We start from the raw sequence: 24,820 nt of genomic DNA, 5'->3' as shown, positions 1-24,820 counted from the left end.
ACTTGTAAAATTCATTGCTACAAGCATCATTGCCTCAAGGAACAGCAATTTTCTTCCTGCTTTCAGCCTCCTCTTTGCAAGTCTTATGACATTTGCTGTGTGCCCCAAACTCAAAAGAACAGATCAGCCAGCAGAGAGGGGGTTACTGTGGTTCCTTGGGGTAGCGCTCTGCTCACAGCTGAGGGTCCCAAGTGCTGGGCAGGATGGGGCAGCTGCAGGGCATTACCTGCCCAGTGAAGATGAGAGCATTGTGAGAGAAACAGCTTAAAAAGAGACAGAAAGTTATCTGTGGGTTTTGCAAGGGCTCTGTCACCATGTGGAAGGTTTTCTTTCTCTTTATGCTTCTCTTTATGCTTTTACTTGGCTTTGCTGAGGGTGTCTCCAAGATGCCATTTACAGGTAAGATAATTTCTTTTTAGAAGCACTAGGGGCTAAGATTAGCATATGGTAAACCTCTCTTCCCTTCCTGTTTTCTGAGTGTCTGTTGCAAAGCAGAAAAAAAGAATGTATGCTATTTTATTTTATTTTTTTTGAACTATTATGGCTGCATTTGTCTAGACCTTCTAGGTAGGTGAGAGCTCTTATCCAAAAGCAGGCTCACCCCTTTAGAAGCATGGGCTCCAGCAACTCCTGTATGGGAGCAGCAGGCTTCAGGCTTTCTGAAAGTCTCTGAGTGGCTCGATGGGCGCAAAGCAGCCCCTGCGCAGTGAGGTTGTCCGAGAAATCCTGAACAAACCTATGGTAGTCTGCTGTGATGTGTTCTCTGTTCCTGGTAGCTCTTCTATTACAGCTGGGTGTCTTTCTGAAAGATTACTTGAATTCAGCTGCAACTGTGGGACTTGGTGTGGAATTTAACTTAGAGAATCCCCATGGCACATAGCTTGGGTGATCATTAGTACCTTCTGTCCTAAAATCATGAATACCTGATTCTTTAATTTATTTAGTCAAAAGCCAGGTGTGGCTTTTAGAGTGGCCAGGTTGCCCCCAGCAGTGTGTATTTTCTCAACCTTGTTTTTTTTTTTTTTTTTTTTAAAAAAAAAGGCTGCCAAAACCTTACGCTACAAGGAGCACAGACAACCTCTCAAATGTGCAGTGTGCTCTGTATGCTTGTGGTGAGCGAAATATAAATCTCTCTAGTAAAAGAACTCACAAGAAGTCTGTTTGCCAAGCTGCTTTCTTTCTTGGCTGGGAGTCTAAGGGAACACTTCTTTTTTTTGTTGTTTAAGTGGGAAAACAATTGAATTAGGTCCTCCAGCTCTGACCCCTGTTCTCTAAGGCACTTGTTCCCACCACCCTGCGTTTTGAAAAGCAGGAGCAGAAAGTTCAACTCCCACGGCTCCTCAGAGCAGGGAGTTGGTGTAGAATGAGTCTGGGGGCATGTTTCAGGCACGGTAACTCTTCTGTGTTAGCATCCAGAGCGGATGTTCTTCTGTACTAAAGCGCCTTTTGTGCAACCTGGATTGATTCACTTTGCAAGAGGATTAAGTTAAACTACAGGAAAGGTACTTGTGGTTTGGGAGTTTGTGAGACAGCTACTGCTTTAAATACCTGTCCTCTATTTTGTGCTCTGTTGCTATATAGTCAAGTCCTTACTAGAGTAGTGCACTTGCAGAAAATCCTCGTAAGTTTGAAGAAATACATTTGGATTTGTTGCTTTTAAATGCTGTAGATGTCAGTTATAGCCATGGAGGGGCTACCACATCTCTTGGAGAAGCTCTGGCTGAAACATTGTGTGGTAGAAGTTCAGGGAGGATACTCATGGTGCTGCTACATGGAAAAGCTTTCTCTACAGCATGGAAGGTGTAGGTGGAGTGACCCATTTGATGAAACGTTCTCCAAGTTGACCAAACTTTCTGGTATGTGATGTGATTTGTTTGTATCACAAAGCTGTTGAAAGCAGTGGCTGGCCATCCCTTATGGATGAATGAGGTGTGCACTGGAAGTGGAACAGTACTTGAGCCTGTTGGGGAAATGGGGCAATATACCCCAGAGTTTCTTGTATGTGAAATAAACCTACTTGTGTGAATGCTAACAAAAGCTCACCTGTCCATACCTGCGGCAAGCTTTTATCTAGATAAGATTCCTGTGCCTTCTGCTGTGTGGTGTGAAGTCTTGTTGCGCACGAAATGCCATGGCAGAGACAGATCTGAACTGAAAGAGCAAATGCAGAATGACACACAAACCAGAATGACACAAACATCTGGAAGCTCCATTAGGAGTGTGGTTTCCCAGATGGTGTTGAGAGAGGGGGAAAAATTGGGCTGCAGACACCAGACGGTCTCACCTTGCCTTGGCAGCTTGGAGAGAAAGGAGGTGGAGGGGTCAGTAGCACCAGAAAAACAATGAGGAAGACCTGCTGAAGCTTGTCTATTCTCTCATCTCTTTCCATTGCCTTCCACTGCCTTGGCCAAGTTGCTTGATGAATTTTCCTACTCTCAGCTCTTGGCTTTTTTTTTCTATGAAGTCATGCTGTGCTCTGTTCCCAGATGGCTTCTCCTGTGCCCCAGTACTTCCCCTCTGTCAAGCACATCATTAAAACTTGTTCCTTCCAAAAGGTAACATATACTCATAGCACTCCATATCAAATATCTGTGGGTTTTCAAAGGGGAACAACAGAAACAATTTCCAAATATGCTAACTTTGCTGCTGTCACTACAAGTCTACCATTCTCCCTCCCCATCGCAATGTTTATGTTGCTTTGACTCAGATTCAAGGATACCAGCCCTGAGGTGACACTTGTTTCTTGAGAGCCTGTGAGACTGGAAATGAAAATCATTCCAGTGAATGACGCACTTGCCACAGCTAATGAACAGGTGAAACTACCAAGTAGGGTTTTGCCTCAACAGCCTGACTTTAGAATAATTTTGATCTCTGACTTCAATGCTGAAGGCTATTTTTTTCTATCAGTAGCCATGCTGGTACCTTCTGCAAAAGGCAGCACATCCTATCCTTTGTATTAATGGGGAGCCTACTGTTTCTCTAAAGAACTTCCTAAAAGACCAGGAAGAGGTAAATGTTGAGCTTGGCTTGCTCTCATATTAGTTTCTTCTCCATGTGTCTGTATAGCATCTGATGGTTACTTGTTTTATGTAGGTCATGAAAAACAGTGTTCTGCCTGGAACTAAACAAAGATAACAGGTAGAAGGGTTCCGTTTGCTATTTTCTTTGCAGGATAGGTGTTTGCATTTTTTTCCGATGGAACAAGTGACCAAACAAGCCATTAATACTCCTGCATGGCTTGTGTGGTGCCAAAGATCTTAGTTGGCTTGTACGTGAGTGGGCCATGTTATTAGAATAAAGTTTTCAGTGATGTCAAAGATGAAAAGCCTCACGCTGCATGGTGGTTACCTTTATTATAAAATTGGTGATGATCTGAACCTTTGTCCTTTGCTTGAGCTTTTCCAAAGGCTAGGAAACCACTGATGATTTACTTAAAACTTTTCCCTCTAGTGTCTTTTTGTGGTGGTCTCAGCTAAGCCATGGAGGTGAAGGTGAAATGCATCAAATAAAATATTTTTGTAGCAGTGCTGGTTCAGCCAGGGTGATGAAAATAGCATGGAAACACCTGATTATGTTTCCAGCACTGTTTGGCAGACCAAATGACTTTGGAGGAAATACAAAGACACCGAACACTGGTGGAGTTTGATAAAATTGATTTTAAATAATAAAGTATTCATTAGTTTTAAAAGTAATTAAGACTTTCAATAACGGCATCAAATAGCAAGTAGTTCCAAAGGGGGCAGATGTGGAGCTCTTGCTTTACTTAAAAGACAAACCAACAAACATAATGTGTAACCAAGCAATAATATTCTATTTTATAGTCTCTGGCAATAAGTTAATAATGGCTTTGCAGTGCTAAAGGCTCAGGACAATTTTTAGGGAATTCGATATTTTGGTCATCCAGGGAACCATTTCTAAAGTGAGGCTGCTCTGCTTCACGTGACAGCCCTGAAATCGTAGAAGTTGACCTGCAACAAAAGCGAGCAAAAAGGAGGCTTTCTGATTCCATCATAAACATTTGGCTGCAAATCACCACCAACCCACTTAAAAAAAAAGTTATTTGACACTTTCTTAGCTGTCAGTTAGAAAGCTTCAGCTTCCAGATCATACAAATTTAGTTTAATATAGAAGTACAGTAAGTTACCCCGTGCCTTTCATGATTATATCAACAGCACTTTCTGTTGGCTGACACATCAGGCTTGTTTAAAATCACTAGACCAAAGCAGACATGCTTTCCTTTGCTTTTTTTCCTCTTGTAATTTCTGAATCAATTACAGGAGATTTTGAGGAAAAAAAAAATTAGAAAGAGCAGAAGATGGACAGGTTAAGTGCCAACTGTTAAACCATCATCATTAACAACAAATGGTGTTTTATGACTTTGGAAATAAACAGATTTACTAATCTGAAAATTGTCTGTCTTCTTGCTGTTTTCTTCATGACTGCAATTTATAAGAAGCTGTACAGCTGCATTTCAGGGACATAAGAGAGCTCCTGTGTGAAAATTAGAAATAGATTTCAATTTTCTTGCTGCTGTTGTAACTAAACAGCCTGTTAACCTATTTAAATAGGAGAACGTACTGTGTACTCCTGGCCTAGAATACATCAAAAGTAATGTGATTATGTCTGTTTTGATACAACCCTATCTCGCTGCTACCTAGATGCTCTTACATGAATGATACATGGAATTAGTTCCACGTTTCTTCTCTTACAATTAGCATATTAATGTGCCAGACAGATAATGCTGAAAGCCTGGATGCTCGAGCACACACAGTGCCTTCATCGAGCTCTAACACTCAGCCCCTGTGAGTCCTCAGGAATGCACCCGTACAAGCTCTGCCTCCTGCTCGTCCTACGGGCAGCCCTGACCTGCGGACCACAGCTGAGATGCTTTAGGTGCTTATTTACCTTGGCCTCAGAAATGCCATTTGAAGAACTGGCTCAGTGTCAGGCTGCCCACAATGGGGCCTTTGCTTTTCCGATGTGCGTGTGTCAAGGTGTGCGCTTATGCGCGTCACAGCCACGTGCATGCCTGGCTGGATGTGGGGAAGCCTGAGGGATTTCTGAGCACCCAGCTCAATGTTTCTGATGTGTGCATATGCATATTTATATTAAGAGTGTGTATGTGCATACAGGCATGTGTATTTCTTTTTTGTGCATATACATACTGCAGAGGCTTAGCCAGTATCCCATGAATTTATATGTCAGGAATTCAGCATGGCTGGTGAAAGTTTCTAATCTTCAGTCTATCTTGGTGCAACACTAATGAACTTGTAAAAACAGGAAGCAGCGGAAAACAAATGAAATTCAGCTGGTGTTTGAAGAGCTGTCAGATCCCCTTGCTGAAACGTTTCAGAGGAACATCTTTCTGATAAAACCTCTGAGAAAAGTGGAGGAGTTTCAGAAGAGTGATTGGAAAAACAGGATGCCGACTGGCAGGCTTTGCTAATGCATTGCATCTGTAAAGACTCCAGCAACCGAACACAGCATTAGCTGTGTGAGAGCCACGGAACTAGGGAAAGTTATTACATCTGAGCGTGATGGGAAGAAGGGGGAGGGGGAGAAGCAGGCTGTTCCCTTTATGCATCTTGAAATTTGCAGTTTTTTTGAGCCTTTGACATTTTTCATTCCATCTACTTTGCTGTCAGCGTGCAGGCTTAATTCTAGCAGTAATGAACAATGCTACTTTGCTGTCTGATATCATTTTTCATCCCAGGATCTCAAAACAGTTCACAAATGTTAAGCAAGTTTTGCAATACCAGCGTGAGACAAAGCCAGGGCTTCCTGGCTTCACATGGGATGCTGCAGTGTCTGTACCTCGCTGGCAATGTTATCCTCTATTTTACAATAGTTGAAATCATGGAATTGCTGGATCCTTGGGTTTCTACTAATTTCCCTTGTTTTCCATTCTGGAGTTTCTATGTTAAATAACCTACTGGTGCTGGCCACGGTGCTTTTGGGGGCCTGCTCCTTCCACTGGCTGGATCAGGAGGCTGTTGCTTTGTGTCTTAACTCTGGCTTGGCCCCTGCACTTGAAAATCGGGGCAGGGGAGTGAGACTGGAGCAGGGCCCACAGAGATAAGGGAGCTCAAGGATATTCATGGTTCCTCCTGTCTAGACAGTCTTGCTTCGGAAAGCCACGGAGTGGGTCCCTAAGAACAGGAGTGGGGTGTTAAAGACATGGAGCAAAGTGACTTTGCAATGACTGAGAAGCAAACTGCAGCAGAGGTATTGATTGCACAGAAGCCCTGGCTCTGCAGCTTTACCCACATCCTTTCAGCTCTGCTTTTTCTAGGGTTGTCCCCGTGAGCGAGCTCCATCCAAGGGACTTGTGTGAGAGCAGGAGCCTGTCCTGAGGGGCTCGGGCATGTGTGGCTGTGATACAACACATTCTTATACCATAAAGCTTTGTATTTTCCCTCCTGTGGTCAGTTGGTTCTCGTTTCCTTGAGCCCAATCAATCTTTCATTCAGCAAAATGATCGTATGGGCTTTCGTTCTTTGCAAGGCACTGAAACTCATCTGCAAATTACCTCGCATCTAGCCAGAATGACTGAGGACACCCATGTGTCCCCTTGGAAGTTGGTGAGCCCAGGGTGTTGTGGTGGGGCTGCCTTCATGATGTCTTGAATGCTGCCACAGCCCTCTTCTGGGGAGTGCCTTTGGAGGCCGTAGGGGTTGTTTATGTCTGAGTGGTTTCTAACATCCAAGTCACAGCAGCAGAATGGCAATTCCAAACATCCTGGTCTCCACGAGAGGATCTAATAGTGGGCCCAGGAAAGCCAAGGACAAAGAAGCAACTGAAAATGTAAACAGGAATACAGCTTTAAAACAACATGATGCGGAAAAACATCTAACAAAGCTGGATCTCATTAAACCGTTTCTCAGCTGTCTCTTTCAGCTGTTCCCACTGCCACTTCAGTGCATCTCAGCTCCTGCTCCGGCAGCCCTTCCCTGGAAGGCAGATGCTTTGCGGGTGAAGCACCAGACTGGGAGCTGGGGGACGTGGCTTTGCTACTGAGTTGGGCAAATGCAGCATCACGTTTTCCTTTTCAGCGCCTGGCCTGTGACTTTTACCACCCGTAGCTCCTGAATGCCTGGGCTCATGCTTCGTTTTCTGTGTGTGAGCAGCAGCGGCTGTAGGCGGTGGGTTTAGGGGTGTGCGGAAGGTGCAAGGAGAGGGGTGTGGGCAGGCTGAGGGCAGCTCCTCCAGCCAGGAGCTGCTCTGGGATGCTCAGGGCCCAGGTCAAAGTCGCTGCTCTCACTTGTGAACATCAGGCAGTGTTTACATAAATGTAAACACACTTTTCATCACAGAAATACCTACTTCTTAATTTCTGTATGCTGTGCTCCTTCTGTAACTAATTAATCATCATGATGTCCTGAGAAAAATGTAATTATCTCAGCTGTTGTTGTCCCATTTCACAGGCAAGGAAAGCCCTGGGGACACCTTGCTGTATCGAACCGGTGTGGTGTTGATCTCAGCCTGCCTGCCTGCTCAGCACAAGGCAGGATCTGCAAAGTAAATCCCACCTTAATTTTGTAAAGAATTTTGTGAAATATAGGATGTGCTTTTACATATAGGAAAAGGACTTAATTTTGCCATAATGCGAACTTGTCTGTTGCCTTAATTTGATCTGCTTCATTGCTTTAAGGCAACTAGCTTTGGGGGCAGGGCCCTGCCTTTGAGCTGAGTGTGCGCCCCATGCTAATGTCCAATGTGATGCTGGCAGGCCCTGCACAGGGTGCAGTCGTTTCTACTGGATAAATCATTGTTTACTTTTTTGTAGTATTATTGAGCTGTTTGACAGAGTTATTGTTACATATTTTTATTCAGATTGCTGATATGTTGATAGGGAAGGATCTGCTTCTAAGTGATGCTTTGTTATGCTGAAAATGGGTTTCTGAGCCATGCCTTACAAAGGGGTTAGACCCCTCCAGTCCCAAAGCTGGAGAACACGTGCTTCTAACAGTAGTCAGTGCAAAAAATCAAAGTTTGAAGCAGTGTGGAATTGTTTCTTGGACTCAAGGCTCTGGATGTTTGAGTTCAGAAAAAAATAAATTTTGAAGCCAGGTTATTCGGTGTCAGTCATACATCCATCTTCACACCATCACCTTAGCGTTGCCCGATGCTGACCTTGACTGGGGTTCAGGTGTTGGATGAGAAGGGCTTTGTTCTCTTGGGTGGCTCTGAGGTTCCTTCCCCTGATGTTGGCTTCAGCCCCATCTTAGCTGCTGGACTTCAGTGAACTTGGATGCCTTGAAATGGCCGTGGGATGTGTGACGTTAACACCACAAATCTGTTTTGCTGTGAAATCCTCTATTGTTCTAGGTTTGAGGCCTTGAGAATTCTCTCCATCAGAAAAAATAATTTGCCAGATGTCTTAATAAGCCCTGTGCATTGACGGCTCTATATAAGGAGGATTTTTAAAGCGGAGGATGTTTATTTTTGGCAGCTTCTGTCATTTAATGATTTTCCTGCTCCGGCTACCCTCCAGAAAACTGATAAGTGTATCCTCTTCCCATCTTTTAAATTAGAGATGAGCCCAAGTGCTGGACCAAGTCCATATATTTGGCCTGAGTCCAGGTGCTGGCTGAATACCACAAATGCTGGGGAAAGTTGCAGCCCGTGTGTAAAACTCTGCAGGTTACACAACCTTTGGGTCTGGTATTTTGCTTTTGTTCACTCTGGATTTAAAGGTTTACTCCAGATTGGTAATATTTGAAAAGCATGCATGTGTATACATAACTGGGAAGAGAAATAGAACATTGCCTTGAAAATCCTCCAGTTCTAATAAGGGAAACAGCTTTCTCATAGGTTCCCACATCATCAGTCAGCTCATCACATGCGTGCTGCTGCAAGACATTTTTCTTGTAATGAATTGAATAATCACATCTGTTTCTCAAGCTTGAGAAAAGTTTAAAGAGTCATTAACATTCTCCTGTTTCCATCATTGGCAGAATCTTTTTTTTTTTTTTTTTTTAATCAGCATCTCGGCAGCGCAGACACGTGTGCATGTGAAAAATGTCAGTGCCTGCAGCTGAAAGGCTCCGTGCTGCTTCCACGCAGGCAAGTGGCACTCTTCATGTGTGCACCGCTTGCAAGAACGAGCATGGTATGGGCTCTGGGTACGCAAACATGCACACACACCTGCTCTTCTCTGCTAATTCTGCCTCTTTCCATCCTAACCGCACCAAAGTTTGTGCGGCTGCCTCCTCCCCAGCACATGCAGGCAGGAGACGCGAGAGGGCAGGCGTTCCCTCCGCTGCCTGCCGCCGCCCGGGCTCTCGGCTATTGTTATGTTTATGCAAACAGGCTTTGACATAATAGCTTTGAAACAGTTGAAAATTGGATTGTGCCTTTAGGCCAAACATTCAGACCACCACCTTGGCTATATTCATCTGCCACAGTAAATTGGGTTCAGCGTTGGCTCCGCACACTGTATTTCAGGGAAAGATTACAGCTTGGCAATAACTTTTGTACAGGAAAGACAAATGCAAACTCCTGGCAGAAACATTGGAGCTGTTTAGTTGTGCAACCCCCTATCTGGAGGAATACAGATTGTACTGAGAATTTCTTTGGACATCTGAGGAGCAAATAAAACAAACTCCCAGACTGGAATCTCCATTCCTTTCTTTTTCAGCTTCCTAATGTGATCTAATTATGGCTTAACCTCCTGAAATAAATACCTAATAAAGGATGAACCTATTAGAAGAGTAAATTTACTGCCCGCTAGTTAACAAATTCTTGCCATGCTCACTTTAAGCAATAATGTTATTGGGATTAAACATGGTTTTACTGGCTAATGGTCCCTCTACTGCAAGACAGATGATATGGAAAATAAAAGTCAAAACAAAGCCAGTCCCAGAATTAAAGCCCACAGTCAAAGGCGCCTTTTACATAAAAAAGAAGATGGTAACAGCCCCTCCAGCTGGGGATCTGCAAGAATCTAAGCTGTGGTCGGAAAGGGAGACAACGTTCCCTGGGTTCACCATAGTCAGTGTTGCATTTTTCAATAGGCTGTTACAACTTTATTGCATATTTAGGAAAGCGAAGGTTTATTTGGGACTGATTTCAGGAGCAAGGAGCTAGTTTCGGCCCTTTCCCTTTCATAACAGCAGATGTGCGTGTGGAATTTGCGGGCCATGTTCTTCCTTCTGTCCCCAGGAAGGTGGGCACCCAGGTGGAAGGGAGGTGATGGTGGCAAGAGCTCTGAGGGCTGGCAGGAGGGGACTGAAGGTGAGGTTAGGGTGGGAGCAAGGTGAGGGCTGGGGAGAGGAGAAAAACGGCAATTCCTCTGGCAATCTTCCCTGCTGCATCTCTAGTTTCCATCCTGGTGCTGGCCCATCAGCGAATTAATGAGGCCATTGACTTTGCCAGGGGTGGAGAATATAAATAAAAGCAATTTCCTGGCCTAGCTCCCACTGAAATCTAACCCAGTGGGAAGAGAAAGCCTCTCATCTTAAAACAAAAGCTTTTTTAGCTTAGGTGGTAGCTGAGCTGATGATAACTTGATTGCAAAAGTTAGGTGCTTTTTTTTTTTTTTTAAAAAAAAAAGGAAAAATCATACCTCTGCCTTTCTGAATACATGCTGCTTGCACACTCGCTACTTCTGGTGTGCAAATGAGGTGACATACATTGTTAGCAGAAATTAATAGTAGCGGGTGCAGTAGAAACACATTTCTTGCATGAGTACCTAAATGTTTCCTGAACTGGGATTTGCCCGGATCTCATTATGTTCTACCCACAGAGGTCTCCTGTTCAGACAGTCTTAACTCTGCTTTATTCATTGCCTATGCCGAGATCTCATCCCCCTGCTTTTAAGGCTCCAGAATACAGCAAGAGGTTGACAAGGAAGGTTACCTGCCTCACACCTCGTTCGTGCCTCTGAATGAAGCAGTTCTCTTATGTTAGGGTTGGGAAACTTAAAACAAGAGTGAGAAACTCTTCTCTGCTGGATCCCCCCTCAACTGTGATGGACCAAATTCTGAAGAAGAAAAAGTCCATGTTCTAAGTGGCCTCTGTCCACCTGCCCCGTGACAACTAGCCTGCAGTACCTTCTGCAGTCAAGGAACAGCAGCTTGGACTGGGACGGCAGAGGTATTGCGCGTGCCCTGTTCCAGGACACAAACTGTCAGTCAGTCCACCTGCCCTTTTCATTTTTTTCTAGTCTGCTCAGTCACACTTTGCTGTCTTAGGCAACTTCTGCCTGTGGGTAAAATACCTGGTGCTGGATTCTGCCAAAACCCAGAAGTCTCCAGATGAAAATGGATAGGAAGTAACACATAACAGGGGAATCATATATTGCTGCAGTACTAGGAGGAAGTTTTGCTGCTTGAAAAAGTGCTTGTTTCATTAAAAAAATTATATCTTTTCTGTTTCCAGCTGTTTCCCCTTGAGAGAAAAAATCTCAGTCGATGCCTTCAGTATGGTGCCCCCAACATTTATCAGGCCTCTCACTGAATAAGAGCAGTATTTTTATGGACAAAACTGAGTGAGCTGGCTGAATTTTGCTGTAGCAAACTGATGTGGTAAGGCTCTTTGTCATATATCACAGTCAGAAGCCATTTATTATCCTGCTTTCCTTTGGGAGGAGACTGGGGCAAAAGATCCAGATTTTACCTTTCCTTTTCCTCAAGTGTGTGTTTTATAATCATCACTTATTAGCAGGATTATGGTAGCATCTAGGTAATCTTGCCAGGATCGGGGCATTATGATGATGAACAATGACAGAAGTCTATTCATTAGAGTCCAGAGAAATTGTTTTGCTTGGCTGTAAAAGCACTTGGGCCAAGGAGGTCAGACAGCTTTATTCAAAGTCTTCTGCCCATGCTACCAACTCTCGTGATGTTATCAAAGTCTCCCACCATCCTGGGCTTTTCAGCAAGCAGCACCTCCTGCTGTCATGCGAGTCCGCAAGAAGCTCAGCCTTCATTAAATGGCAGAGAGGATTCAAGCCCTGTTGATTTCAAGAGAAAAGACTGAAAAATATGGGAAGCAGAAGGCAAAGAATTATCCCTTGAGATATATATAAACATATATTAATTTTAAAATTTTAATTTGAAGGGTGACTTTCTACTTTCTTGGAGCCTGACTTGTAGGAGACAGGACAGGATGGGAGTTTCAAAGCCACTCAGCCCCATGTTTCTCAGTCTGCAAGCCTGTGCTCCACGGTACTGGCACAGAGCAGCAAGGCAAGTGTGAAACTCCTCTTTGTGTGACTTGGATCCACTGCCAAAGCATGAAGAATTTCTCATCGTGTGAAAGAGGCAGAAAGGAGGCAGGCTAAATACTCCATAGATATTTACTCCATAAAGTGAGGCTCCATTTCAATCTAGACCATCCATCCCAAAAGTATGGCTATTCCTTTTTCATTTAGAGTGTACAAGAAATTGGGAGCCAAGAACAAGTAGAGAGAGAGAGGGCTATGATAAAATTACATTTTTCTTTCTCAAGATTGCCTTCACCACAGCCAAACACACAAATGCCACTGTGTCTCATTTATCCTTGGTTTTTCCTTTCTCCTGTCTAGCCCCTTTGTCTCCTGTCTCTATAGCTTGTCAGATATATTTACCCGTCCAGGCTCCCAGGTTTTTGCCCAACTTGAGCAATGCTTAAAAGGTTGGTTTTCAGGAAAGCACCGCTTATGGCAGACAGAAGGATCCAAATTAGCATTAGCCCAGAGAAAGCAATTCATTTCAGGGGAGTTTTTCTGATAGCCCCTAATGCAGTTTTGTTCTACTTTGGGAAACTTCAGATAGTATATTTTATGCCAACATGGAGTGTAGAGGGAACCCTGGATTCCTTTTATTATTATTATTATTTTATTATTATTATTATTTTTTGTCACTTCAAGCCACAAATGCTGGAAGCCCTGGGGCACTAACTTGAGGGCAGAGCTTGCTGAAATGCAGAATGCCCTGCTCACGGGAAACTGCACTGCTGGATCAAATGCTGGAACAAAACCCAGGAATGAGAAGGCTTTCCATGGATTGGAAATGTCAGTTCTCAGTTTGCTTTTTTTCTCAGAAGGCTTTGAAGAGTTTGGGTTGATGTTTTGGGTTTTAGAAACAAAACAGCTGCCTGGTCTCCTGAGGCTGTGCCAGGAGTCCTGCACTCCCAGGAACCCTTTTGTACTCTCTCCACGTTATTTTCCAGCAGTAAACTATTTCACAGGAGAGCTTCCATCCAGTTCCGCAGGGAACCTCTTCTCAGCTCTAACAAGCCTGGTACTACCAGGGGAACCCAGGTTCCCCTTTGAGCTCCACTTATTTCATATTATTTCTAGCTTTGACCTTTGCCTTGCTGTCCCAAACCATATATGACAAAGGGCCTTGCTGTCTGAGTAAAAACTTCCAGGATCAGGGTCTTCCTTCCTATTCTGAGAGCATGCAAGAAGAACTTTTGGTCCTGTACTGTCAGGCAAAGACTTCTTTTTTTTTCATCTTTCCTTTTCCTTTACAATTAATTAGCTAATAATTTTGCTACTGATCCATTCGTCATTAAAAAGCCGAATCCCTTTTGTTAGATCTGGATGGAACAAAGGTAGGAGAATTTATGTCTTAATTTTAGTTCATTATGGCAGAGAGCATCCCACCCCATCACTCTCCCCCTCCCCTTCCAAGCCCTCCCTCTTCCTTTAGAGGATCAGTTATCACTTTGCCCCTAAACTCCTCACATTCTGCAGAGGCATTGGAGGAGCCTTCACTGCCCTTTATCTTCTGCTGCCTCATTAAGAGAAATGAACCTGAGTCTGAGAGAAATGACACAAGGGAAATAAAAATGTAATCCCTTGGTGCCACCTATAATGAATTGTTATGAAAACCATGAAAATATCTGTCTGCAGATATTGTTCTTTGATTTGAAGTCAGTGTTGTAAGCGGTAATTTTTGTCATTAAAGCTGTTAATCTGCACAGCGTTCCTCATAAGTTTTTATGAAGAAAAACAGCCCTGCTGCCTACATGCTCATGCAGGGAGCTTCTGAGCAGTGCTACATGAACAGGGTGCCTTTGAATAATTAGCTTTAATTATAGCCAAGGTGGTTGTCTCAGAGATGGGACTGTTTCATGGCAGCCTGCTGTCCACGTTGGGATGGGATGGAGCGAACTGGTTCATCTGAACCTCACTGACATGTTATTCCCCCACCTGGCTAAGGGCAATGTAGGTATACCCCAAAACACTGAGCTGTGTGTGCACGTGCAGTTAACCTCAGGGATTGCCCCAGCTGTATGCCTTTGTGTTTGGCATGGAACCGTAAGCGATCATTGTGTCCTAAGCAAAGCTGAGCTGTGGTGAGCAGAGGAGTGCTGGGAGTATTATTCTTTATCCCCTTTCAGCTAGCACTGAACTGACCTCTTTCCTAAAACCCATTTTCAGCTGTTCTTGAGACGGGTGCTCTTTTACCTCATCTTAGTGCTTCTCGGAGGCCCTAGGCAGCTGCCTTTCAGGCTCTGTACTGTCAAGACAGGGCTGGAATGAAGACATGATGGGGTTGTTCCTACAGCCCCCTTCATCAACACATCAGGATTGCTGTACGCATTTCCAGCACAAGTTCAGTACACAAGTGCACTCTGTCATCCCGAGGAGTGAGCATTCTAGAAACAAAACAGATACTGGGGAAGGAAGAAAACATGGGGGTCTTATGGGAGTGAATCTAAACACCAGAACTTCTTTCAGTTGGAGCAACGTTTTCCTGAGCTATAACTTCCAACTCTTAGAAATAGGAGGTTTTGTCTCTGGAGCAATTAGCTGCAACAAAAGGAGGTAGAAATGAGTGTAGCTTAGCAGGGGAAAAGGACAGAGATGGGGACCTGCAATGCTCTGTAATGCAAACACAATTTGGATTAGCTGGAGGGAGCACTAAATCTAGGGCTGGTTCCTGTGTCTGTTAGACACTGAATCAGAATGGGGGCACTGACTGAAAAGAGGCCCCTCTGCCTGGGGACTGGCCCTGTTTTGCACCAGTGCTAAGGGCGATACCTGTGGGAGCTGTGCCCCACGTGTGTTTCCTTGCCTGCTGTGTTGGGAAGCCCATTTTGCTGGAGCCCTTGCTCATTGTAGCTAAAGGAAAGAAATCCCCTTCAGATCATGAAGGTGTTAAGCCTCAACTACGGAATTCAAAGCAGCCTCTAAGCATTAAAAATTTAAGAAGTGGTATAGGAGGGAAATCAGCCTTTGGAAGGTTTCATCTACCTCCTTCGAACAATTAGCTCCCTGCTGAAAATGGAATGTATGAACCTGCAGCCTGCCCTTGCAAGGATTTCCTTGTTCCCATCAGAAATTAGGTAAAGTCTCAGTGCTGGTTTGCACCAGACGTGGATTTGGCTCAGTGGCTTGACTTCCAGGATCGGAGCAAAACCACAGATGCTGCCATGCTCTGCAAACATTTGTGCTTCCATTTGTGGAAGAGATGAAGGCTGAGGCTGATTTTCAGTGACTTCGCAGAAAAGCCATTATGTAGTGTACGAGACTGGAGGCAACATTAAAAACTTAAATAAAAGTTAAAAGACCCATAAAGAAAATGAGTTAATAAATCTTTCAAGACATCAAGTTGGTGGAATAATGACAGCTAGCAGAATTTGCTATGGCCTCTGCACCTGAAAGGAAGCATCTTCTCCATTTGGTCTATACCTTAAAAGCAGAAGAGATGTACACAGCTCATGATTCAAAGCTTAAGATTGTCTTTCCTTTTCTTATGCAACTGTCCACTCTGAAATCCTGGAATTTTCCCCTGGAGCATCTGGAACTAGGCAGTGCCCAGTAAAGAATCCTGTGCAAAACAGATCAGACAATATTCCTGTATATAAAATGTCCACAATCTTTGTAGAGAATGCCAATTATGTTTCCTGAAAATCTCAAGAGTATTACCAGCACCAGCTAACCTATACAGGCAGCTGGGGGCTGCATGGGTTTCTGAGAAGATATTTTTCTGCTCTGCCTCAGGGTAGAGAGCTCCAAAATCTGGCAAATCACCCTTTATACTCCAGGTAGAGTAGCAAAGTGAGCTAGAAAATTTTCTCCTTGTTTCTGGTATCTGAGAGCTCAGCAAGTATTTTCTAGCATTTTGGGGGATGTAAGAACAAGATCAGAGAAGAGGGCTCTGCAGACACAATTAGCATGGTAGGCTGAACCTGCTGACAATAAGTCAATGATTCTTTCTGACGTGACTCAAAGAGTAGCAGAAGGACGTCTGTAGGATGACTCATGTTAAAGTATGTATGACTTGAGATTTAGGACAGATGTCAGGTTCAGAGAAGTGTGGTATAAAGAAGATCATTTTTATTGGCATAGTAGCAGGAGACAACTTGTCAGAGTGATGTTGACTCCTTTTTTTTTTTTTTTGTATTGTTTTGGAAGGTCCCTTGGGAAGATGGCAAATGGAAAGGGCAGAAGAAGATCTGGCAACGTCCCCAGCCAAATGGAAAAGGTTGCTTTCCTGCAGACTGTTAGAACGTGTGGTGATGGTGATTTCCATTACCTTCAGTTTGCAAAGGAACAGCCTTGGAGAAGTTGGAAAGAGGGTCTTCTGTCATCTCCACTGTAGTGAGAGCGCTTCCGTCCTCTCAGACCAACTTATGTGTTGAGTTTGCACCAGTTCCATGTGTTGGCTTAAATAAGGGATGTATTTAAAATATGTTAAACCCCTATGCAGACCTTCTTTCAAGGGTTAAGCAATTCTCTTGCCTGCCTTGCACAAGCATCCTCACCAACAGAAGTTAAATATTTGCAAGTCTAGTTTTAAAATATCAGAGAGCGATCCACTGAGTTAAATCAGGCTTCTAATGAGATCAGGAGATACAGGTCTTCTACTGGCACTGATTTCAAGCTCCTGGGCTTACTTTTTCTGCTTTTGGAGAAAGCTAAGTTTTTTTTCAGGACAGCTTCATGGTCCAAGAGAGGCCCAATGAAGATGTTAAACAAAACTGCGATACTTCCTCTTCTTTGTTTGAGAAGCATATGTGGGTTGCATTCTTACTTGTAACTATAACAGTGAGATCTACAGTAATGATTAAAAAAGCCTTTGAATGAATTCCAGTCTCTCCTCCCACTAGAAGCGGGGAGTGAAGTCATATCCAGCTGTCACTGAGAATGAGAAATTCACCCAGACACCTTTACCAGCATTAGTCTTATATAAAAGTCAGTTCTTAACTAATATTGATGTACAGTCTGTAAGGCGAGGATCAGGGCTGTCTACTTCTACTTCCATGTGTGACCCATGCTCTATCGCTGACCTTATCCTTTACCAGCTGCCTCTCTAGGTACATGGCATTTATCCACCATGATCTCTGCTGCATTTTGTCCCTCTTGTTCGCAGAAATGATTGCAGCTGGAATTTGAGTGGAATTTCCTGCTTTTCCTGGTTTCCGTGTTCTTTCTTGCCATAGGGTCAGGACAGGAAGTGGGATTCGGGAGATTATTTTGAATGCAGTGTGAGAGACTTAAGAAAAAAGTGAGGTTAAAATGGTATCCACTACTGCATCTGCATGTGCCAGTGTTTGTTCCATTGTACCGCCGTCCACAGGGCCTTATGTCTTCTGTGCACAGCGGGACCCTGACTCATGATAAGAGCTCCAGATATCGCTGCCTAATACAGGTAACATTAGGAATGCCCAAATTAATTTACAAGTGATAGCTAATCAATACATTTAATGAGGCTTCACTGAATGGGCAGAGTTGCAATTCAGAAGTAGAGAAGTCAAGACTTAAAACAGTGCATGCATCACTGGCTTAGAAAGAGAAGGAGAGCCTGGGACAAGGATCACACGCCCTGAGCACCTGGCTGGTGGGCGCTCAAGTGCGTCTCTGTGCCTGCCTCAGGTATGTCTGTAAGTGCCCTAAAAGACAGGTTGTTTCTTCCACGAGGTTATAACTGATTCCAGATCCAGTGTGAGCTGAATAAACATATAACTCAGTATACTGTGTTCCACCTCTGGCTGCCGTAGGGCTTTTTTTTGTGGATGGAAGAGGAGGAGCGAGATGATTTTCAAAAGAGTCTGGGACTTGAAAACCACAGGATTCTGCATTCTCAATTGTGACCTTTTGTTTGTTTCCCACCTAAACAGTGAGATTTCTGGGACCTCCTCTCCTCACATAGGCATTACGGGGAAGAGCACGTTAGAGGTTGTGAAACAGCCAACGTGCTAGGAGGTTGGAGGCCTTACAGTACCTGCTGTTATTGAGGGCTGCTCTGCATCACATCCCTGTCCTCTACACCCACTCCAACTCTTGCAGCTCAAACATCCAGGGTCTGTAACCAGCTTCCCGTACTTTCACAGTGAGAGTCAGGCTCTGAGCTGTGGCCAGCAGAATCTGGCTGAGAAGCGTGGGAAACTCAACAGTAAGAGAGAAAATCTGCTCTATCAAGGGCTGTTTTCCTGGGGCTGCAATTTCAGATGCATCCAGCACATTTTTGGGGTAATCTGTACTCCTGGAGCAACACTGAAAAGAGTGGAAAGAAAAGTATTTTATCTTCAAAAAACAATTCACCCAATAAATTGAGAGGTTCATGTCAGTCCCTAACAAAGTAAACAGATCTCCCCAGGACTCATACTGCCACCTTTTGCTGAACCTATTAACCATTTCCTTAATGGCAGGAGGGTGAAGTGGATTTTCCTCTTCGTTGCTTTTAAAGTAGGATGCAGGCTTTTAAAGTGGATCCTTTCAGAAAGAAGGAATAAACTAAAATACTTCAGAGTTTTTTTTTTCTTTTTTTTTTTTTCCCAGTTTAGCTTTTGTGTCATTGCATGAGATTCACTTCATATTTTCTGACCTGTATTTAAGTTGGAAGTAGTTTTCCTTCAATATCTGATTGTAACCACCTCCTTTACTAGGACAGTTAAGGGGTATTGAAGTGATCGTTGTAGGCACTCTTTGCTCAGCTGTTTCTCCATTGTGAGTTGTTGTGGTTGTCCAATAACCAACATTTTTGTAATGTTCTAGACTAAAAGTCAGGGAGGACTGAACTTGTGGGAGAGGCATTCATTTAGGGTTGGTACTTGCACAAGACCTTAAGAAGCAAATGGCTCTGACCCTGTGCAAGCATTTGGGACTTGCCTATTGCAATCCCATCCATTCCAAAATAATGATATTTGCTTATTTAGACAATGAACACGCCACCAGTCCTACGTTAACAGTTCAGACCAACTGGAAAATCACTCTAGGAACTAGATGCGCTTACTGGCTACTTCTGTCAGGCAGATCCATAGGAACTCTCCCAAACCTCTGCCCCCTACTCCTCCCATTTTATCTCTTGGGCTGGGATGCGTCAAAGTGTGCTGGGCGATAGCAGGTAACCCATAAAGGCACGTCTAGAAATAGCTCATAAAGCTGTTTCTAGAAGAGCCATGCTTTGTAGGCAAGAAGCACCACATAAATGATTTTGACAAAGGCTGGGAGATGTTACAGAAATGAGGAATATGACAAAGCTGCACAGGACAGGCGCAAGATGACCTCAACGTTCATTATAACCATGTGTGTAGACATAACCTGAGTGGCAGGAGAGCAGCATACGTGAATGAATGTGGATGTTCAGCTTTCCCTTATTGGTCAGGGGCTGTCCAAACAAACAAAGCTATTCCCTGTTTCTTTGTTTAATAGTGGTTCCTGCTGCATAAAACCAATGACATTATCTTCCTAATTGGCTAATGGGGTTTGAGAGACAAGATGTGATTTCCATTAGCATATATATGCAAACATTTCTTTAGCATTTGGAATTTTTTCAGGCCTATTTTGGGCCATCTTTGAGAGGGTTGTCATATGGGACAAAGACTGCATCTCTTTTTTTGTTTTATAAATATTTTGACAAGAAATGTTGAAATGTTTAATTTCTAACCAGTGGTAGATTTTACTTGCAGTATGTAGGATCACTTGCTCCTTTACTTGCTATAGTCATGACTGATCCAATGTCACGAAAATCCTGAGTACTGCCAATTACACAGTGCTCCTTATCAGCTGGGGGCTGTTACCCATGAACTGTTCTGCTCTATGTGTGTGTGTTATTGCTGCTTCCTCCTGGTATAGACCTGAAGTAGGACTTCCTCCAGCACTCAATTCTACTATCCAACACTCAATTCTACTCTCTAGGTCTTTGCCACATTACTATAGGCATTTCATAATTATTTAAAGGTTTTATTTTCACCCCATTGCAGTGAGAATACTCTACTATTCCTACTGAAGAGATGGGGAATTAAGGTCACAGAAACAGGGAGGAGGGCTACACTCACAGACACCAAGGTATCTAATTTCTATTTGGTCCCTAAACGGAATTTAACACGTTGGTATCCCTTTCTGGACTGGGATCTGGAAAGCTATTTGCAGAACCTAATTTTCAGGTGAAGATGAGTATTGGCTTGCAAAGAAACATATGCAGTTTATGTCCTGTAGGAGTTTTCCAACATCCTTCAGGAAGTCTGCGACTGAGCAAGGCACCAGATTCCCATCTCCTGACACCGAGCCGCACTACCTAATTGATGCATTTCATACTTTTAGGAATGTATCCAATTTTTAATCTTTGATCTTGGTGTGAACTTACTTGATGTTATAAATTTTGAATTTTTAGTGTATTTTTGTGCTGTTACAATTATGAAATTGGCTTCTCGTATTTATCTTCCTTCAGGAAACGGAGTAACGTGATTATTGGAATCGGTTCTTTGAAGCCTGCGATTCCACAGCCCTTTTTTTCTTTAGCCTGTCTCCAAGCAGTGACACCATGTCTAGGTCTCATCATAACAGCACTAATGAAAAAGCAAACCGAACAACCCATCATTAGGTTCATATGTCCTTTAGGATTCACTAATATCGCAATGAGTCAAGCTGCAGCGCTATCGTTTTGGCTGCAGTGTTTTATGGTCTCCCTGACCGAGTGAAGTCACACGGTCATCCGCGGGGCGCTGTGGGGCGAGCAGCATGCGGTCTCCTTGGAAACTGCAAAGTTGTGCACGAGGCTGGAGTGCATGTCCCAGAAAGGACAAGAGGACAAGAGCATCTGGTGGGAGATCTCCAGCCAGATTTTCACTGGCCGATAGAGGAAAGCGTGGCTGGTGACTCGGCCTTTAATCTGGCCTGCTGCTCTCCCCATCTCTCGCGTTTCTGACCCCGCGTTAAAAACAGCAGCACGTTTCCTGGCGGGCTGCACATCTGCCAGCGAGCTTTGGTATCGCAGGGAGCTGGAACACATGGAGATGCCCGCAGTAATAGTGTGTGCTGTGGGCTGTCGCTCTGAAGCAGAATTCAGCCGTTCACTTTCCCAGCCAGTGCCTGCTTTCAGAGGGGCCTCCTTCCCAAGGTTATGTATGAATAAAGGCTGTGCTTATGACCAAGGTGTTCCCAGGTGTAGCAGTGCATTAAAATCAATGCTTGCCAAAATTTACTGCTGATGCCAAAAATTTCCCCTTCTGTTGTGAAAACAGCTTCATATGATGCAGAAAGACACTGCCAGCTCTGAAAATGAGAACCGGAGTTGTCCCCAGTTCCTCTGCTAAAACTCACCATTGTCACAGATTCTCCCTGTTTAGTTGGCAATTTGTTTGTTGGTTGTTATTGGTATTACAGCAGTACCTGGGAATCCCAGTTAAAGTCTGCAACCCCGTGGCGAGAGCAGCTCCCTGGCCCGTTGCCGTAGAAGGCAGGTCCGGCCCCGGAGAGCTCACGGTCCCTGTGCCAGGGTGCGGTGATGGAGGAGTTGGCCAAACGAGGCAGATGTGGTTTGGAAAAAACTTACTGCAGTGCGATGCACAGAGTATAGCAGAAAGGTCGGCTGGCTGCTTGAGAAATAGAAAGCAATGGGAACAATCTGTGAGCACTAAGCACGAGTAAATGATAAGATATGGTTTACCAGAGGATAGGTAATTGGACAGGTTTTTGGCACAAATGGGTGGAGCGGTGTGGGAGAACACATGGCAGTGCTTAAGGGAGAAGTTGGCTTGCAGCTTTCTCAGACTTGTGTCTGGGATACAGTAAAGCTAGGGAGCTCCTAGGCTTTTTCCCGCAGGAAAAAAAATAAAAAAGCTATTTTCTTTCTACCAATTCTACCAATTTCTTCTCATAGTGCCCAGAAGAGTTTTCTAACTGTTTTTATTTGTTTTATCTTTCCTATAAAATTTACAGTCATCAAAATTTAAAAAGGTATCTTTTGGTAAAAGTTTTCAGACTTACAAAGCCACATTTTGAAAACCAAATGTGTTTTTAAAAGGGATCAGTTCACCAAGAAACTCCTTGTTCATTTTCTGTCTTTGTCAGGTTTTCACAGGGAAAAGTCTGAACAAAACAGTAACCCCATTGAAGGTTTTGGCTAGTGAATGTTTCCATGCTTGCTGAAAAGGTGTTTTTCCTGAGAAACATGCTGATGCAAACACTTCAATCAACTTCTGAAATTAGAAAGAAAAAAAATATTAACAGAAATTTGCTAAAGTTTCCTAAAGGGAAGCAAGTGTCAACGTTAGATAATTAAGAACCAGGAATCTCTCTCGCTGGCAGTCTTTTCTCAGACAACAAAACTGCTTCCTTGAACTCAACTTGACTCCTCGGTGCTGTGTCAGAGTATGGAGATTAGCCTTGGAAAACATGCTGGAGGCAGGAGAGGATGCTGCACTGTTGGGCTTGCAGGCAACAAACAAAAAGGATGGAAAGAATAAACAGGTTCAAGGGGAGCTTCTGCTGATAGCGGTAGGAAATCTGGTTGCAGAGGCAGGCCTGAACGTATAGCTGAGATTTTAGAGAAAATGTTTGCCTAGAAGACGGTGTAATCTCACAGCGGGAGGGGTGAGGAACCCACGCGTCCAGCTGCAGGAAAGGAGCGGTGTGCTGGAAAGGGGAGCTGCCCTGGCAGACGTGTGTAAAGACAAACTATGCTCTTTGTTCGGAGGAAAATTTTGGACTGGAATGCAATTCACTGAACTATTGAGGAAAGTAACACAGAAAGAGAGTGCTTCTGGGAGATTTCCGTTAGAAATTGCAAAATCTTTTTCCCCCCTTTCTCTGCCCAGTGCAATTAAACAGTAATAGGAGCGCGTTGCACAGTTTATGAAGCAATAATCCAGCTCCCAAATGGATAAACCAGGAGACTGATGGCCAAGTCATTTATTCCAATGAGGAAAATAGATTATTGCTTAGGAAAGCAGCAGGATGGCATTGTTACAATTATTCTGCTGTCTGAGTTTATCAGCTCAAAAATCTAGATAGGAATTCTTTTTCTGGGCTCGGTTTCTGCTTTCCTCACTGGCGTTGCCAGCCCCGTGCGAGGCGTCCCGCTGACTGCCGCGGTTACCTGTGGAGCGAGGCACGGCTCTCAGCGAGCGAGAGTGACGGGATGAGGGTCAGAGGCTGCAACAAAACATGGTAGCTAGCGAAGTCGGTGCAATTTTGGCCAGGATACGTGGAGACATAACATTATGAAGTAGGAATGTAACAGCTCTCATGTGACTGCGCTGGGGATATTGTGCTTAGTTCTAAGCACCTCGTTAACAGAAACGTATTAACAAACTGGAGGGGATCCAGAGAAGAGAAAGTCAGTTGGGTATGTTGATTTACGAATTAAGATGGGCCTGAGTGGCTGGTGTCCAATCTGAATCCATGCTGGAATGCCTCCAGATCTTGCAGATGTTTGTGGGTTCAGGACTTTATGATCCCGCGTCCGCTGGAGTCAGTCGAAAGACTGCCATTGGCTCCAGCGATCGCTGGATTTGGGTCTGCTTGAAGAAACCTTGGCTGAACAGTGATTAAGGCTAAGGATATATATATAACTTGGAAAAAGAGTAAATAAAGGGGAATGTGATGTAAGCTTGGAACTATTAGAAGAGTGCAAATGTGAGGACCACCGTCTTGGCTGATATACTGGGAAAATGAACTGGGGACCTTCAGAGTTGGAAGCAAGAGCTTTTTAACAGCACGAGCCAAGGTGGCCAGACTGCAGCGTGTCCTCCTCTGGATCTGGGAAGCGAGCGGAGTGCCCCCAGGGACAGCATTAACCCAGTCCTGACAGGCACGAGGAACTCCATAGCATTAATTGACAGAGCCGTCATTTCAGGAGCAGGGGATACATTTAAGAAGAAGAAAAGAGTTTTGTAGTCATTAAGTGATGAGCCAGAGTCGCAAAACCCCTATATATTTTTCTCAACAAGCTTTCTGGATGAAAAGATTGGATGGCTACTCAGAAAGCAAATTGCTCTTGAGATGGTTTAGTTTTTGGTGTCGTAGATCCAGGATGCGACTCCTCCTCTCTACCTCACTGCACAAATCCAGCCCTTTCTTTGATCCTGAGATCGTGCATGAGGATGTGGTCACGATGACTGCTTCAGCTCGAGCTGAGTCTGTTACCCAGGTGGGAGTCCCTGCCCTGAAGCTGTGTTTCCACCTCCGACAGAAGCTTTCCCTGTGGTCAGGGTATTTTTGCGATTTCTTTCCCATACGAAGCTTCCTCATCTAATATGGACAGAGTGCTCACACCACAGGATTTTTCTTCCTGGGAACACCAGTACTGGCTCTTTTATTTACCTACTTCTTTCCAGGAATTTTGTATCATGGAAATATCATCCCCTTTCCAGTTTGGCTGAAGTTTGCCCGCAGGTACACAAATTGTTAGACGGGAAAAATGACAGAGACATGATGATCTCACAAGCTTTTTTTTTTTTTTTCTTCTCAGTAAAATTGGCCCCAAAGACCTGTTTATTTATATATTCCATAATGACATACAAACCTGACTCAGGGAGAGCCCACTTCTTCCCAGAATACCAAAAACTCCGGAGCAATTAGTGGAAAAAGCTCTATTGTTTCAAAAGCTGCATGCCTGCTGCCTGCTTTGTTCCCTTAGCTCGGCTGGAAAGCAGG

General features: G+C 44.0%; 1 long non-coding RNA gene across 2 annotated transcripts; it reads left to right on the top strand.

Moving 5' to 3' along the window:
• The first annotated feature begins 299 nt into the window (after positions 1-299).
• LOC118173962 lies at positions 300-17,893 on the top strand. Of its 2 annotated transcripts, XR_004754480.1 has the most exons (3): positions 335-399; positions 16,355-16,424; positions 16,874-17,893. It is a non-coding gene; the product is annotated as an uncharacterized LOC118173962 (long non-coding RNA). The 2 variants fall into 2 exon arrangements; XR_004754479.1 differs by lacking the exons at positions 16,355-16,424; positions 16,874-17,893 and adding an exon at positions 8,987-9,611 and having other exon boundaries at positions 300-399.
• The last annotated feature ends 6,927 nt before the right edge of the window (positions 17,894-24,820 follow it).

This window comes from Oxyura jamaicensis, chromosome 13, assembly GCF_011077185.1.
Source record: "Oxyura jamaicensis isolate SHBP4307 breed ruddy duck chromosome 13, BPBGC_Ojam_1.0, whole genome shotgun sequence".
NCBI lineage: Eukaryota > Metazoa > Chordata > Aves > Anseriformes > Anatidae > Oxyura > Oxyura jamaicensis.
The sequence above is the reverse complement of the archived record's forward strand: the minus strand, read 5'-3'. Positions and strand labels throughout refer to the sequence as shown.